This window comes from Tachysurus fulvidraco, chromosome 15, assembly GCF_022655615.1.
Source record: "Tachysurus fulvidraco isolate hzauxx_2018 chromosome 15, HZAU_PFXX_2.0, whole genome shotgun sequence".
In the NCBI taxonomy this organism is placed as follows: domain Eukaryota; kingdom Metazoa; phylum Chordata; class Actinopteri; order Siluriformes; family Bagridae; genus Tachysurus; species Tachysurus fulvidraco.
The window spans coordinates 13,689,776-13,704,838 of NC_062532.1; positions in this window are offsets into that span (position 1 = coordinate 13,689,776).

Genomic DNA, 15,063 nt, shown 5'->3' on the forward strand with positions numbered 1-15,063 from the left:
TAATACCAGTTTTTCAAAAAGTTTCTCATATAACATTCTCACAGAATATGTGCTTTCAGCATGGAAATGCAAACATACTGTAAAACATGCTTGGAGGTCACGTGTAAGTGGTTAACATTATAAGAACATAGTTGCATTTGATATTTGAGCATAAGCTAGATAATTTCTGGTAATTTAGCAGGAAAGCACCCAGATTATACAGATAATATAAAGACATTAGAAACTATATAAAACTATAGGCAATGCAATGTTTTGATGAAATAATATGACTATGACTAAATATTGCATTGTAATCCCACAAACTGGAAAATTCATTTTAATGGGTTTCACTATTTTGAGAAAACATTAACACTGCTTTCAGTAAACTGACACTGGAATAAACACAATAACACAAAAGACACAAGTGGGTCTTTGATATTGGGCAGGATGCAGGAGATTATTAATATAAACTAAACAGATGTGACAGTGCTAGAAAATGTCAGGTAGCGACACAAGCTGTAGATTTACCCTGGAATAAACAGCATAGACTAATCCTGCACCATTGCTCAAGGTGGTTATTTTAGTGATATCTAGCTTAGCCTGTTAATCCAAGACTCTACATAAACTCATACTCAAGTTATTTGCATACATTCTAGGATTCAAAATGTATTTACTAATGAGAGTGACAACGAATGCTAGATTGTAGTAGGAGTGGAATAGAAAGTAGGTGTGTGTGTGTGTGTGTGTGTGTGTGTGTGTGTGTGTGTGTGTGTGTGTGTGTGTGTGTGTGTGTGTGTGTGTGTGTGTGTGTGTGTGTGTGTCCGCCCTCAGGAGCTTTACCAAAATGCATATCTGAGCTCCATTTAGCATTCCAGGTACTGTACATGTCAGAAAATCACTGGTTCCTTTTCGTCTCATTCAGGTTCTTTGTATTACACACAGTAACCCTATTTTACCACAGTTTCATAACCAACGAAGACTGAGAGTTAATAAACCATCCAGTAAATTGTTCTGTATTGCATGCAAATCTTGTATTGACTGCAGATCTAGCTTTCAAGATAGACTAAATATTCTCACTAAGTTGTCACCCCCCAATAGAAAAAGACATGCTTGCTAGTCCCACCTAACACTGTCATTTAATATACAATATTTACATTTCTATTTACATTTATGGCGTTTGGCACATGCCCTTATCCAGAGCAACATACAAAGGTGCTTTTAAGTCTCTATCGATAAACACATTAACACTGATTCACTAGGTTACAGACTTAGGATTAGCACTTGTTTCTGGTCTTCACACGTTTGAAGATGCCAGTGACTCAACTGTTTGGACATTTAGGGGAAGTTCATTCCACCACCTCGGTGCCAGAACAGAGACGATGGGACCAGTGGAGCAGTGCTGGTAGATCTGAGGGTGTGAGGTGCAGTGCAGGGAGTGATAAGGGCTTTGAATATGACTACAATATGACTACAAGGGTTCTAAAAATTAGCTTGATTCAATGATAAGTAGATCATCATTGCTGATTTTGTTTCAGATAAACAGCATTGTTATTGGTAGAGAAACCTATAAAGTCAGTATACGTCATTACACCATGTCACACCTACTTGCACAATGCCCATGTTCCTCGTCCCACAGAGTCATCACATAACCTGAGGCTACACACCTATTCCTGCTTAATGCTGCTTAATTACTACTGAAATTCAGCTAGTCAGGTAGCATTACATACATTTCTTATTACAGACATTACAAGCATTGCCTCGCATTACCTGGTTCCACAAATTCAAAACAAAACTATTTACTTATATTGCGTAACGCCAACCAGCCAAACAATCCAAAGCATTATCCACATTTCATTTCCAAAATATAAGTCCAGGAGCAACATCACTGATTCTGCATCCAGTTTCATTCCCTCCATCAGAACTGAAATACTGTATCTCAGAAAAGTTTATTCTGCTTTTGTCTACAATAGTGGTTGTTTTGCTCACAGGAGGATTATCATGATATGCTTGCAGTTTACTGCCTTAGACCATGTTTTTCTTTCTAAACAGATTGAGATGGGGTGGAATGAAGAGGCGTTGGGGAATGATTTTTTTTTTAATAAACATGTAAACACAAAGCACGATTGCCCGTATTTCGAAACCGGTTTTCTCAGCCATAATAACACATATTGCGAGACCATGGCTTAAATAAATATGTTTTAATTGGCTTTGCATTTTCACTTTATGGCCAAATTTGTGAACACCTGACCATTCCACTGGTATGTGCTTGTTGAACATCTCCTTCCAGAGTTGGTTCCTCCTTTACTTGCTTTAACAGCCTTTAATCTTCTGAGACGGCTTTCCATTAAATTTTGTAACATGGCTGTAGGGATTTGTGCACATTCATCTACAAAACTATTAGTTAGATCAGACACTGAAGCCTTGGCATCTGGCATTCCAGGTCATCCAAAAGGTGTTCAGTGGGGTTCAGGTCATGGCTTTGCTCAGTCCACTCAAGTTCTTCCACACCAACCTTAGCAGACTATGTCTTTAAGGAGCTCACTTTGATCACAGGAACGTTGGCGTGCTGGAACACATTTGCACTAAGATCCATAGTTCTAATGAAAGGAAATTATAACACTGGAGCACACAAAGTCATTCTAGACAATTGTGTACTCAGAGTATTGTTGGGTAAGGCTTGCATATGAGTATAATGGACAGATGACCACAACATTTGGCGATATATTTTACAAGTACACAATAGTATTGAACTATTGTGCACTATTGCACTATTAGTGAGGTCCTGCTCTAATACATTATGAGACTTTATTATCTTCTTGACCTAATTAGTGTTTGGAAATTTGCTTAATGTACTTCACTTTATCTGATTTCCTATTGTCTGGTTTATGTCTATTTGCAGAACACCTGACCATTTGCCTGCCTCACATTTTCTACTATTGTCTAGTAATTTATATTATTTTATAAACTGCTTTCAGTAAAACCAGTAAACCTGCATGCTTCGTGACCCAGAATAATTATTAACATTGGAACATTTGTCCAAAATATAATTTGTAGAAGTCTAAAGTTAAAATTTATTGCATATTGAATTACTGACACAGGGGAGTGTAATATATTTTAGGTGATGCTAGGTCCAATGAAACATTATCAATTGCTCCAGCAAGAAGATACAGTAGTGACATTCACTCTGCACATGCTCAGTAGATTCCTCTGCCTGTCTGCAATAAACAGTCAATTGATCACTGCCCTAAACTATTAAGGAGAGGAAAGCTTTATATATGTCACACATGCAGTACATACTGTAACTGCAGAATTTTTTTTTTTTGCACATCTTATGAACTTGGGTTCAGAGTGCAGAGTCAGCCATGACATGGCACCGCTGGACCTGAAGGGATTTAGGGCCTTACTTTTATGATTTAAAAACCATCACTGGGAATTTGAACCCCAACCATCTGACTAGTAATCCAGTGCCTTAATCACTGAGTCACATTACAAAAAACATACCTGAAAATCGGTCTCCTTCCGGGAAAACCGGAAAAAAAATCAAACTCAAACATTCCCATGTCCAGTACTTCTGCATCAACATTTTTGTACCATTTTGCTGTCTGTAAATTTATTAACTCATGTCCATACACTGACAAAGTTCTCACAAAGGTTTGTTCAGTATATAGGAGTTAAATATAAATATGATCAAACAAATATAAATAATTAAATATGATACGATCAGAGTCAGTTAAAGCTTTAATTTATATTTCAACCCAAATCAGATGAGGAATGAGTCAGAAGGTATATGAATTGCCTGGTCTGTGTATGGAATCCAAAGCCATCACCAGATGCTTGTTTTTCATCCCTGGTGAGGTTCAGCCGGAGCTTGACTGCAGTTCTTCATTTGGTGTGTTTTGCCTTTAGTTTTGCCTTCGGCAAGTGAAATTCTTGCTTAGTTAAATTCTGGTCTGGTGAATGTCTTGGCCATTGCAGAACATGAAAGAAAAAGTCTTGTGCTTTTGAATTTATCCTTTAGGTCATTGTCCATCTGCGCTTTAAAACACTGTGCTAAGGGTTTTGAAACATTTGACTGAATTTGAGCAGATAATATAGTTCTATATGCTACAGAATTTATCCAGCTGCTTTTTGTCATCCTCAATAATAACAAGGGAACCAGCTGTCTTAGCAGACATACATGTCCACTCCATAAAATGATGTGGTATTCGAGAAATTCAATTACTCCACTCTGCCTATCATTCTAATATAAGTTGATCTTTGTCTCAACAGGATTTTTATTTTATCCAAGATGGTGGTGCGGCAGTATCATGCAGCTGCCACTTTGGATCCAATATGGTGCTTTAGCTCTGTGTTGTTCCATGTAGCTATGTCTTTGTTCTATCTTGCACCATGATCCTGGAGAAACGTTGTCTTATTTCACTATGTATGTACAGTATTTAGCTATATATATGGTTGAAATGACAATAAAATCTTCTTGACTTGACTTGAATTGAACTCTATGGGCTATGTAGATTTTTTTGGCAACCTCTAATCTTGTCTGTCTGTTATTGAGGCTTACCAATAGTTTACATATTGTTGTACACTCTCCGTATTTACTCTGGTGAAGTGGCTCCTATCTGACTCTGTTTTCTCTTGATTGTTGACTTTGACACTGATTACGCCTACCTACTGGAGGGTATTCTTGACCTGGCCAGCTGTTGTGAAGGGTTTGTCTTTATGTGGCAAAGAATTTGTCAGTCATCCATCATAGTTTGCTTGCTTCACTGTCAGCGACAGTTCTTTGGACTTTATATTGAGAGTTAACAACAACAGATTCCAAATGCCACAAAATGCCTCACTTGAAATTAGCTTTAGAGCTTTTATTTGCTCACTTGTAAGGAAAATGATGAGGAAACAATACACACATGGTAATGGAAAAGTTGAGCAGCCAATTTTCCAATTACTTTTGGTTCCTTTAAAAGGGCAACACATACTGTATAAACAGCACTGTGATTCCTCATTCACCTGATTTGGATGTAATTTTCTATTGCTGTGTCAGACAGCTAGAGTAATAGTAATTTAATATTGGTACTTGTTATTATCCATAATTAACACAAACATTAAATGTACCTATATGGGAAAAAAATAATAACAATATTTTAATCGAAAAATTTTACTCAATGCTTTTACAAAACAAATGTGACTTATTATCTTCGTATCTCTTATCCTAATGACCATAATGACACCACAAAGTAAAAATCACATCCTATGATATTTATATTACTGTTAAAATGGATTTGATGTAGATATCGAATATTTTATTGTTTACCCATGATGATTTGTGCATCACCTTGTTTTTTGTATTACACCAAACAAAAAAGGTTATAATCACAGTTTGCTATCAGCCATATCACTGATAGATGCTCTCCCGATTGCAATATCTATAAAGTAAAGATGTGCAACAGCATTTGTTATCATCAAGATAAAATTAACAACTAAAAATAAAGAAGAAAAATCAGTGAAGAGGAAAACACCATAATAGTGTGGAGAATTGATTGGTTTTCAATAGGCTGCATTAATAATGCAAAGGCAGACATCCCATTAGACTGTGTTTAAAAGAAATCAGATCCTGGCCTTGCTCCAGGCCCATTAACTCATCTGGTCTGGCTGAAGCTACTCTGATAATGGACTAATATTTACTGTTAAATAGGAGTTAAAATATAGGTCTCGCCAGAACCTGATGGCACCGGGAGAAAAAAAAAGACCTTTTTTTCATTAGAAAGGAGGCATCAATTAATTTCTCCTAACATATAAAATGCACCCGGCCTTATTCATCACATGGAAATTAGGGTCATGTGACAGTCATGACATATGCTGAGATGCCAGACATATTTTGCAAAGTCGAGCAAAGCTGCATGCCTGCTGATAATAGAATCTATTTGCAAATCTATTTGCAACAACCCTGCATACCTGGTGATAATAGAGGTTTGCTCGCAGGCATGGGGCTAGTCGACCCCAGGATGTAAGCTAATAAGGTCACATCAGTGAATGCACTGTCTGAATACACAAAATTTCTTCTCTTTATAATTGTATCATGCTCCAAATGCCTGTCCACAGGCAATGTGGATTGAGAGTAAAGGCAGAGTGGATCATTTAAAGCAACCTGCAAAAATCTATTCAGGCAGCATCACATAGCCTTGTCTAATGTGTTACCTGGCAAGAGAAATAATACTCCTGAAAATTACATATTGATCATGCATCACTGGGATTTTGATCACTGGCTGGCTGTCTTATAAAGCTTGTAATGTCAGCTTCAGCTGAGGAATAAAGCACATGATATATTTCATCTGTCAGACTTCCTTGATAGGTTTAAATGTACACATAATGAGATTTGTCTTTATTTCTGTGATCTTGCCTGTTTTAAAGATCTGATCTGAATCTTACAAATATGGACAGTAAGGACATCCAGAGAACAATTTAGCTAACAAATACAAAGCATGGGAGATGAATTGCTAGCACCTGGAGGAAAAAATATAAAGAATAGGATCATTATCTGCTTAGGCTGTTGCTGTCTGTGACACAAAAAAGCACCACATAGATGGGGGAAACTGAAAGCCACTTGAGTAAGGAGTGAGGAATAGTGCTTTCTGGTCTAAATGCAATCAGGAGTTCTGATGAAGGGTTCACACCACGGCCAGGGAAGTAGATCCAAAATTAAGCTGAACTGTTGCTCTAGGGAAATCTTATCTACTCTGCTCTCCACTTCACCAAGCCACGCACCGCTCTGTGGCACAGACGGAGCTGCCCGCTTGCAGTGATGAACGAGCGTGTTGACCCTCTGATAATTGCTCACTCAGGGGCAGAGAGGGGTCCATTAATCAAAATGAAAGCTCTGCTCCAGGCCTCTGCCTGACATGGCATGGTTCAAACCCACCACACCAACCACAGGCAGGACCAGAAAAAGCCAATGGTGCCTGGGGAACTTTAGGAGATGGTTTCTGTCTGTCTGGTGAATTTGCATTACTCTCCTGCCACAGGGCTTGAGTACCCTGCTTTTGTGTGAAGTTTCAAACAACTACAGCTTCTTTACCACAAATACACTGGGACTGGGAGCTGTAAGTGAGAAGTGAGTGATACAGTGTGTGTTTGAGAAGTACAGTAATCACCAGACCTCTGATGTGTACTAATCAATTTTTAGAAAAACACTATTGTGATGTCTGGACATAGACAAAGCATTGCAGTCTTCAGTAAACAAAACAAACAAGATACAGAGTCTCTGGAGTTACAATTTATGACCTTTTATAATAAAAGCTTCCATTTGTTAATATACACTGTCTGAACTCACACTTGATCATATCACATCTTTGGACTTGTTTGTTTTCCCTTCCACTGTTATGTCCAGGAGTCAAAACTACCACCTACACATTGTCTTGGATAACAGCATTCAAGGCCATTTTTTCTGTCCCACTTTGTCGGCATAGCAAATGTAGCCAAAAGACATTCGTTTATTTGCAAAGTAACCGGTCTGGTGCCGGGCAGGGCACAGAGAAAAGCTGCTCTCTTGCAACATCCGGTTTTCTAGCTAAGATGAAAAGCATTTGATCCCCATGGGCAATCCAAGGAGCTGTACAGCACTTGCATTTGCTCTATATGTTTCTGCTTGCCCACAGAGACCATGCCTCACCTCCTTCTCAAAGGTTGGATGTTCTACAGCCCGTGGAGGCTCTCATCTTTCATGTCAGCAAGAATCCAATCTCATTTGGCTGTCAGGCCAAAGGATCACTCTGCAGCAGCCTAGACCAGTGCTATATGTATCTGCCTCTAGAAACAAAACGCAGAGATAAGGCTGCAAGTACACAGGGATATGATGGAGTTAGGGTTGGAATTTCAATGGGAAAATTCTTATAACCATGAAAAATCATTTAGGAATTTATAACTATTATGTGCTCATGTGATGTATGCTTGCCTGCTAAATGAAACATACATAATTAATGCATAATAAAAAAGATTATTATCTGTTCCCATTAAGATTTATACAATCTAGTAGATCCACTCTGCTTCTCCAGATTGCAGCTTCTCTTCTGATCTCATTTTATATTTCAGTCTGCACCTGCCACCTGCTTCTCCATGTTTAAATGTATTCTCACTGCATTTCAACAAGTCAAGCTCAAGGTGCCCTGCCCTATATACGTTTTGGGATGCATTTGGAAAATCCAAATCAAACTGTTGGATTTTCATGTCAACTTAAATCTGCATAACAAATTTATGTTCTGCTGTTCATTCCTTCGTCATGCTTTTGTAGAGATCATGTAGATTTAAAGCTGGATGGGCAGCTGCGTTGCAAACTATTGCATGGAGTATGTAGGTGAAAGCATGTAGGTGAGATAGTCTGTGGTGGTGGTGGAGGTAACAGGCCCTGCTAATTTATTCTGTTGAAATAGGCTCACCTAGAACAGTACATTCAAACACCTTGGTTCTGCAGGGACATACTCTCCTGAGCACAAATTCAGTAGTTTCATTGAGTCTCTTGATGTCGGAGCTCTGCACTACAGTGCTTTGGGCTATCACATCATCTGCTGGATGATTGGGGAGGGGCAGCGGCATTGGTGGGGAAGACAAGAATTCAGACTCATCCCCCCGCTGTCACAGTGGGTTGCACTGGCACTGGTAATGACACAGAGAGAACATGACATTCCTGCAATTGCTATGGCGAGGGACAAGATGAGGATGCTTGCTTTATGCTGTCACTCCCTCAAGCCAACCAGTGTCTGTGGCAGCGCACAAGATTTCTTTTTGAGTGCATTTTCTCCAATCCTCCTCTGCCCTCTACCTGACATAACCAGAAAAAAGAATAAAACAGAAGGCAAACAGATAAAGAAGCCCTCTGAGAGGGAGAGCAGAAAACGATTTTTCATTCTCCCTTTGGAATCACAATAGTGGTTGCAGGCAGTTCTCTCTGTGCTATTTGCATTCAAAGCCTACCTTTATCAGGCCCCTGTCACAGCACCCAGAGCCAGAAAAAGGCCCTTATTAAACAGAAGGTTAATCATATTGCAAGACAATACTTACACACACATGATTAGATGGCAACAATTTTCATGATCAATCACCAGCCATTTCCAAATAAGAAGAAACTAGAAATCACCAGGATCACCACAGCATGTGTGCAGAACCCATGAAGGATTTTGCGGGTCAGAGGAGAGCACTTAAGCCCTGTTAAGCCCTTTGCAGGGTGATGTATGAGTGCGGAAGACTCCTGATGCAGCCCTTGTCTTCTCGTGTCATTGACTAACGGCCACCTGACTCGAGCTCAGCACAGCGCCAGTGAGGAGGATTAGTCAGGAAGAATGATGTCACATTCAAGGTGAAAACTAACTCCTTGGCTCACTCTCATTCATCTCTTCCTTAGGGGCTAACATCGGCACACTGCTCAATACAAACACACAGCTACTATACAAATGTTGCCCTGCTGTGACCACGGCCAGTCACAGTGCTGGTCCCTCACTGGAGACCCTACTGTACATCCACCATCAGATTTGTCACGGCTTCCTGAAAAGATATCCAATCAGCATCAGAATAGTCCTGTGTACTTATAGAGCTTTTGTTTGAATTTTTGAATTATAACACACAATTTTTCTGCATCTCAGCAAACATTTAATTGTATTATTGAATTAAACTGAATCTCTTGTGGCAATTGACCAATAATATAGTACTCAAGCTTGAGATTAACAAAAACACCTAGAAACTAGTTCTTATACTGTAATACGATTTTGCACATGTAGTAGTCAATTTAGTGGAAAATCAAGTATTTGTTAGAAACATTAAATACATTAATACATATTCAGTACACTCAAGCACAGCCTACAGGAAGCATACAATTGTATAGGATTTCTTTGTAAGCTATAGGTTTACAATTTCTCTTTACTGAAATTAAGAAGCCCAACATGTCAATTTCCTGTGGCACAAAATGAGGTCTGTGAAGAGATCCATTGTGTGCCAAGGTTGGAGTTGGAGAACTCGATTGTCCTGCCCAGAACCCTGACCTCAACCCCTACATAACGCCTTTGGAAAGAATAATGACTATTGACCACACCCCTGACATCCTCAGCAAACATCTGTGCCTGACTTCTGTAAAGCTCTTCTGGATGAACGAGCACAAATCTTCACAAACACATCTAGCATAGAGGTGGGCTAAAGCTGGAATACAATGTTCAACAAGGACATATGGGTATGATGGGCAGGTGCTCACATACTTCTCTTTTTTTTTGGCTATTTGATAATGCACATATACAGAATAGAATATATAAATAAATTTGTATAAAATATGAAATATAAAGCATTTTTGTAATATCAGTCTCAACCTAGAAATCAGAGCTGAAGATAACAAGACCGAATGGGTTCACAGTACCGAATACAAAACCTCATACTTGGAGAGATACATCCATTATTTCTCCAAGCCCAGCCAATTATCTGTCCACAATACTGTACGATTCAGCATGGAAATGAATGTCTCTATGAAAATACATCTACTCGGTACACAATGTAGAATCTACGAGAGTAGGGATACATATTAAGAGCTCATATAGCAGAGAAAAAAACAGAGGAAAAAAGAAGTAGGGTGAGCAGTGCATGATGAGCCATGCTGTTATCTTATTCCACTGCGTCCATGCTGCAGAGGACTTTCTTCCTACAGTAGACAGAAATTGATTACTGGCTCTCCCTGACTGCAGAGCTCCATCTGCTAAACATAAATGTGAAGTTCAAAGCACATCGCCTGAGTTCCTATGTTCCTGAGTGCACTAAATCATTCAAAAAAATTTCCCAATCTGCATTCCAATAGTGATATGTCTATAAGCTCAATTAGGGCACCATTTAGCCTTTCAAGATTGAATCTAAGAAACCACATATGTAACCCTTCAAAAATAAGTTAACGGGTAAAAAATAAATAAATAAAGATTTATCACAAACAAAAAAACCCTTGGCAATGGCATGAAACAATTAAAGCAGAGGACATTTAGAGGGCATTTTAATCATACTTCCTTTATTACTGTATATTGTTAACAGGTTGTACATTCTATAACTGTCAAATACCTACATTTATTAGACTCTCACTTAATGTCTCAGTGAATTTATAAGGCTCTTACTGACAACAAATATTTCGAATATTTCATCTGGGTGAATGCTGTAATAAAATGCATGTTTTTTTTCATGACTCATTGAAAAGAATGTTTTAATTATGAGATGTTAAACTGTTTCACTTGTTGATGCAAAGAAAATACATTTTGTGTTATTTTAATGGTTATATTTCAAGGTAAAATGTACTTCTATTTTGCTGGGAAAATATGGTTAAACTTTAAACTTTTCTATGGTAAAACTTTTCATAGGTAACTACAGGAACCAGCGGCAGGATCCCACACTCTCAACATGCCGTGTCACGGGTTCAAATTCCCAAGCAGGGAAGCAACCCCACCGCTGAGGGGGTAACTCCTAGTTCTGATCCCAATCCAAGATAAAATGGGCGGTTTGTGTCAGGAAGGGCATCCTGCATAAAACCTGTGCCAAAAAAATCTAATCTGTACATCAGATGATCTCCTATGGTCAACAACACATCCTCATTAATAATGACAACTAAAGTTGGAGATCTTTAATTAGAAGCACAGCATCGGAGTGTTGTGTTTATTTAGACAATTTAAATTGTCTATTTTATTTATTTCATTTCACTTTTTACTATCACCTTTTACTATATAGGGTGTGTTATATTTTTTTAACTTTAATTACACCACAGAACAGCAGCAACATATTGGATTTAAAGTTCACTTATAATACGCAGGTTCAGACATCAAGTCAAGTCAAGAAGCTTTTATTGTCATTTCAACCATATATAGCTGTTGCAGTACACAGTGAAATAAGACAACGTTTCTCCAGGATCGTGGTGTTACATAAAACAAAGACAGGGCTAAGGACATGTAAGTAAGTCCTAGCCACATAAAGTGCAACTGTGCAACCTGGTGCAAACAGTGCAGGACAAGACAGACAAGACAGATAAGACAGTGCAGGACAAAAGACAGTGCAGACAAAACGTTACAAGACAATACAAAAAGGAAAAAAAAATACAATACACAAAAGACAATAAACAGTAACAGTAACAGAAACAGCGCCGACCGACCAGTGTAAATACTGTGTGTGAATACTGAATGTTCAAACAATACTTTGTGCAGTAACATTAGAATGAACACAGTTTCTTAGCAGCAGCCTTGGGATAATATATAGTATTGTGCAAAAAACAGCAAATGACTGAAATATTGTATAGTATGTGCAAAATGGCTGAGATTTTGTACAATATGTGCAAAAACGGCTAAAATGTTGGACAGTTTGTGCAAAACATTTCACATTTAAACATGGCCAGGAACTGCTTTCACAGAAGTAAGTGTTTCATTACCATTCTAAAGATATAATGCAGGAAATACTGTATATTCGGTGACATAGTTTTCTTGTGGCAAACTGGTGTATGAGAGTAAAGGCTAAAATCAGTTTGCAGCCTTCAGGATTCTAAAGATTGCTGTAATTTAAGTGCACAAAAGTCATCAGTCACTCCATGAACAGTGAAAGAAAACTCTGAGGCTGAGATTAGCAACCTACCAAGGTCAAGTGTTTTGCAGCACACTCGGAAAACGAGGTGCTAAACCGTACCAATGCTGCTGAAATGGGACCCTCAGTGCTACTTTTATATTTGATGTTAGATTGTTTATTTCATTTCTGAATGTAGACTATCATTAAATGAATTTTAAAAGTACAATAAATAAGATGTTTATAGGTGGCAGTATTTCGGGGTAGATGGATATATTTATGTATTTAATGCCACTGAGAGTATACAAAATAGTGCAAAAAAACTGCTTAACTGCAAAGAAATGCTAAAAAAAAGAAAGAAAGAAAGAAAAAGCAGTAAATGCAACCTACTAAAAAAACATGAATGAAAATCGCAGAAAGTGTTGAGCTATCAAATGTTTTCTAACTTTAAAGCTTGGTCTGTTTTTTTTTTATCTGATTTTTTTTTTCGTGCTAGCAGAAACAAAAGTGGTTTGTCTAATTGCTCTGGATAAGTTTAAACAGAACCATGAATATTTAACTAATAAAATAACATGCCAAAGTTATGCTTTATTCAAAATGTCCTCTTTTGAGTGTTATACTAGCTGACGGTATGATAAACAGAGTTAAATATTTAAATTATAAAGTTATCAACATTAAAAGAACAATTTTAGAAATGTCAGTTAATGAGTTAATTAGTATTGTCTAATTTGTCAAACTGTAAATATTTAAATATACACAATAAAGCACTATTTAATCTAAAAGCATTCTGGTATTTTTTAAATATTTAAAATGAATAATTCTTAAGTACAAATGTGGAAAATACAGCATCATTCAGCTGAATGTACTATCCATTCTTGGCTTGGATTTTTCCTCTACATACAGTTTCCCTTTATCGAAGAAAGATACACACTAAAAGTATAAAGGATGTAGCACCTCAGTGACGTGCAACAATGCCGTTCTAATTTACCTTATTTCTTCCCCCTACACCCTCCTCCCCTTGTGTTCCAAGAGGCCAATCATGCTATGTATCCCTTATATGCATACTTTATGTCATGTTGCATTAAGTCATAATTGAAATGTGACAAAGATTTCCACTGTGAAAAGATTTTCCTCCATTGTCCTCTGCATCAGGGCAGTGCATGTAGGCACAAGGACAGTACTGTTCCGAGATCCAATTTCAGTCCATTAGGCATTGATGATTAATTTCCTGTTTGTGAATGCATGCAGACTCGACAACAATGGAGAGAAAGCAATGCAGGTGCAGCAAATTATTCAAAAGTCAACTTCCAAAACACTACTCAATGACACAGACTTATTAGTGAAAAAGTCAGATGAATGAGAAGTCTTTCTTAATAGAAGCCTTAATTTAAAACATGATTGTGTTGCCATGCTATGAAACAGTTGTCTCTCAGAAAGATACACTTTAAAAAAAAAAAGGATTTGTGAGTTGTGGTGCTGGTTTGGGGATGCTCTGACCTATAGGCATCTTCTCGTCATAATTTGATGCTTGACAAAGTTTCTCAGATCCTTATTCCAGCCTATTTTTGCCTTATGCTTCCAACATATCAACTACAAGAAGTGACCACTTGAGAGGTGCCATTGTAACCAGTGTATATTATTAACTTAAAATTGTCTGTAACTTTAATCTTATGACTGATGGGTGTATATTATAACTAACATAATTAGCAAGTTCTCCGGCTGATTTTTGTTCTCTAATCTCACATGTAACTGACTGCAAATGTTGCCAGTGATGTTTTTTATGTGCCTTTTAAGAGCCTGAGAGTGTGTAGAGGGAATAACCTGATCCAAAGTCTAAATTCCAAATGAAGTTAGGAATAACTGTAATGGATTCTGATGGATTTGATGGCTTAGGAAGTCTCATGGTACATTTAAAGGATTATCTGTAATTGCATCACTGAGGATTTAGTAAAAGTACAGCTAGCTGATTCTACTGAACACAAGCAGTAGTATCTCACTGATTATGTTAAATTACGATGTGTTCTCTACAGCAAAAACAAAGTGGTGCTAAGATGGCTATAATGAGATCGTTGGGATTGTTGTATTTCAATGTGTGTTTCAGTTTCGAGTGCTTTTTGAACATAAGGTAAGCCTTATTTTCTGCTGTGCTACAGACTTTCTCTACTTTTTTTAAACAACTCAAGTTTATTCCACTAGGAAAACTGTCTGTTTAATTAACCAGCTTCTTTTCAGCCCATTGATTTACATTGTTAGCCAATTTAATTATACAATTCATTGCATTTTAAATGCATATAGACTACTTAAAATTCAAGAATCAAAGGCAGTTGAATAATATGTGCTGGTTCTGTAAACAGTCATGGCTGCTGAGCTGTGAGAATTAAATCTGGTGCTAATATCTATCCTTTACTGTTTTTAGAGCCATCCCCTGCAATGCATGTGAGATATGTGATTTGTCAGGTCAGTTTTGTCTATTATGTTGGTGTGTCCTTTGACCCATGCAGATAAAAAGCAGATACTGTTTTCACAGGTGAATGGCAG